This window comes from Orbicella faveolata, unplaced genomic scaffold (genome assembly GCF_042242905.1).
Source record: "Orbicella faveolata isolate gen_17 unplaced genomic scaffold, um_ofav_v1 contig_2, whole genome shotgun sequence".
In the NCBI taxonomy this organism is placed as follows: Eukaryota; Metazoa; Cnidaria; class Anthozoa; order Scleractinia; family Merulinidae; genus Orbicella; species Orbicella faveolata.
This window is the reverse complement of record NW_028301547.1, coordinates 12,302,501-12,305,526: the sequence shown is the minus strand read 5'-3', so window position 1 is coordinate 12,305,526 and position 3,026 is coordinate 12,302,501. Positions and strand designations below refer to the sequence as shown.

Here is a 3,026-nt window from a genome sequence, read left to right as displayed (position 1 = left end):
AGGGGACGAATACAATTATTTTTTACCACTTACATTAAAGCAAAACATACCCTACTTCTCCCATTAAGCTTCTAGTTTTTTAATTCCATTTATTGCAAATCATTTTTGTTATTTTGAAAGAGCCATAGCTCATTAGCAAGTTATTTATGATTCCTTTTGGTTAATCAGGAATTACAGCGGGCGAAACTCGATTAATCAAGCTTTACACAAGTTTTCAAGGACAAAACATTGCTTTGATTTCGAATTATTCAACCCTTTTCTTCATAGGTTTTACTTCTCAGCTCTCTTATCGTCGAACGAAAACATAATATCTGTCAACAACCATGTTGTTGGCCAGCGATACACTGATACACTTCACACACAAGTCAAGATATCTAAGAAGGATAGTGCCAAAGGTAGGTCCAATTCTGGCAAGTTAAGATCGAATTCGAAGAGACCAGAAACGGAAATAATTTATCTTTCAACCATAAAGATTCGATGAACCGCGAAGCTTCGATTCCTAAAATCTGTTTAGTACTGAAAATGGTGGCTTTGTAAATCGACCAGAAGTCATCTACAGCTATTACTTGGCGTGCGGAACATTTCATGTGGATGTCATTCCAGATTTCTTTCAGCGTCGGATGCAAGCGAACCTCTTATAAGTTATATTTCCACATCACCATCAGCGCGCGGAGATGTTTGCAGTTCAGCGATCAGATGAAAATGAGCTTCAGGGAAAATTTCTCCCGGTATGCTTTGCGAGTCGTGCTGCCTGGGTCGCTGCGATGGTTGCTCCCAGAGCTCTTGTTTTCCGACTGCTGGTCAAGGGGAACGAAGACTCTGGGAACGAGATTGTCTTGAGTTTGAAAACGTCTGGCAATCTTACGTGCAAAATTCAAGATGGCATAGGCAAGAGCAGACCACTCAATGAATGTATCTTTGCCAGTTGAGCCACTTAGTGCATCCATAGTTAGATAGGGTGGTGCAGCTTGACCACCAAATCATGTTCTTCTTCTTCTTCTGCTTTGTACCAACGTATAGAATTCTGTATAGATATGCTGGAGAAAACAAGTTACTTTATAAGACAATATTTGAAAACTACCTGGATGGTGTTGAAATTTGGTGGTAATTTCGATGAAGAAGGCTTTTTAACGTATCCTGGCCTCTAAACCGTTACGTACTGAGAATCTGCATTCACCTATTTTTCAAAAGGTGTATTTAACTTAGACATCTGTAGAGATGTAGTGGAGAAAAAAAAATTTTCATGAGTCTGTAGCACTGTGAAGTTGAAAGCTAAATGGATCCTGTTGTTGATTATAGACTATTTAGCGCATCGTGATCTTTGAATCGTTATGTACTGTAGAATTTGCATTAACTTAGCTGTCATTAGTAGTATTTAAGGAGGCTGGAAACAGTTTCCAGCACTTTTCTAATAGCTATACTTACCATAGCAACAATATGGCCTGTTTAAAACACCCTTAATTGTAGCATTAAGCGCTTATAACTCAAAAACGAACTTGGTGACCCCTCTTTTTATTATCGAATTATCATTGTGATTTTCGAAACTTTAAGGTGGCTCTGGACCCTCTCTACAGAATTTGTTAAAACTTTTTAAAAAGTTGCATCTTATCATGCTTATCGCAATTCGATAATAAAAAAGTGGGGTCACCAAGCTCACTTTTGAGTTATAAGCCCTTAAAACTAACATTAAGGGATTTTTAAACAGGTCATACTGTTTCTTTTGTAACCTATTGTGCCACAAAATTAACATCAACATGTTCACCAATGATTGGGCAATTTTTTGATACCACGATTGTGGTATCAACTGATGTAGAGTGGTTATAATGACCCATCAAAATCTACATCCTGGAAAGTACTGGAAACTGTTTTGAGTCACCATGACTTGGGAATCTGAGGAGATGTACTAAAGAAAACATATTATTTACATTTTACACATGCGCTGCTTGTGATATAGTGTCCCTTTAACATCACGGGCGTAGTTCTGACACGGTATGTTGTCATGGTAACATGGAGCACTCATATAGTAGAATCTTACTGCCAAGAATCCAACATTTCCGACACAAGTTGATTGACATCTCTTTTCTTCACATTTGATCAAAATTTGGTTGGGTTTATGACATCATCACTAGTCTAATTTGCATATCTTGAGAACTTGAATCTCTAAAACGAATAGAGACATTTGAAAATAGTTAACAGCATTTTTCCTCTCTTTCAGTGTACTTATTTTTTAAATTGCTTAGATAGGACAGGTTTGAATTTCATCATAGTAGCACTTTTACTTGCAAAGTTAAAAAACACCACATTCATTGTTGATGCAGCTATAATTTCTAAAAGTTCCTATTAGGATAATGTTCAACTGATGCATCTCCCATAAGGAAATCTTTGGTACTTGATATGGTGTCAATTCTAAACCTCTTTATTTTAACAGGACTGTTGTTCTGGTCATAAGAAGCAAGTTGTTTGTTTTTCTGGGGGCAGAACAGATTGCCATCACAGTTTCATTCTTTTCTTGGATCTGGAATTCAAAATATTTGTCATGGTATACTGGTAATACATTATTGGTCACACTCTGGCAACAGGTTTTCAGCCATTACTGTTGAGCAAAAATGAGCAATATCAAGATTGTATAAAAGAAATAAAATTACAACTATACCATAGTTCTGTGCTACTCGTCCCCCTAAAATACCTTATATTCATACTTACAATGTCATTGAAAGTCAGTGTTTGTACATAATTGTGGTGTTATGGTGAAATACATATGGTTACAATTGCATAGTATAATGCTTGTTGGCATTTTTTGGTCTCTGCTGTCATTCATTTAATGCTTATGCATAGACATGCCTGTGTTATGCCTGTGTAATAATTACGTAAATAAGGTAAGTAGCACATGAAAATTATCTCTTTACTCTTACATCATCATCGAGACCCAGGGGCAGCTAGTCGGGACGATGCGATATTTTCGGGCGACGCGATAGTTAACTTCAAGAACGGGAGAGTCCCTTCTCCCGCTCTTGAAGTAAACTTTC

At 37.0% G+C, this 3,026-nt stretch overlaps 1 long non-coding RNA gene across 1 annotated transcript in view; it reads right to left on the bottom strand.

Annotated features, from left to right (window-relative positions):
• Nucleotides 1-2,220: 2,220 nt before the first annotated feature.
• LOC149111998 (uncharacterized) overlaps nucleotides 2,221-3,026 on the bottom strand; it is a 2,394-nt gene continuing 1,588 nt past the window's right edge. The window contains exon 2 of the long non-coding RNA XR_016207224.1: nucleotides 2,221-2,593. This is a non-coding gene — a long non-coding RNA (uncharacterized LOC149111998). The remainder of the gene's footprint in view (nucleotides 2,594-3,026) is intronic.